This window comes from Stylophora pistillata, chromosome 12 (assembly GCF_964205215.1).
Source record: "Stylophora pistillata chromosome 12, jaStyPist1.2, whole genome shotgun sequence".
Lineage (NCBI taxonomy): Eukaryota > Metazoa > Cnidaria > Anthozoa > Scleractinia > Pocilloporidae > Stylophora > Stylophora pistillata.
The window spans coordinates 18,172,114-18,172,500 of record NC_142530.1 but is presented as its reverse complement, the minus strand read 5'-3'; positions in this window follow the sequence as shown (position 1 = coordinate 18,172,500).

Genomic DNA, 387 nt, shown 5'->3' with positions numbered 1-387 from the left:
GCTTCTGAAAAGCTCAGAAAGAAAACCTTAAATTTCTGTCAACACTGTTGGTGACAGTGCTAATACAGAAAAAAATATAATCCTAGATATCAGACTTAGCCATTAGGTATGATATCAATGTATTTAAAAAGTGAAATACATATATCTTATTAACCAAGCGCACGGGCCGTACTGGGAGAATATCGGCCCGAGGTCTTGACAGTACGGACCGAGCGCAGCGAGGTCCATACAAAAAACACCGAGGGCCGATATTCTTCCAGTACGGTCCCGAGCAAGCTTGGTTAATAAGAGATTTATTATACGACTGAAGTTCAAAGGGACACAAGTGCGGTATCATTCGTGACCATTCGGGACAGTGCCCGGTCCAATACTGAGAGAATATTGACC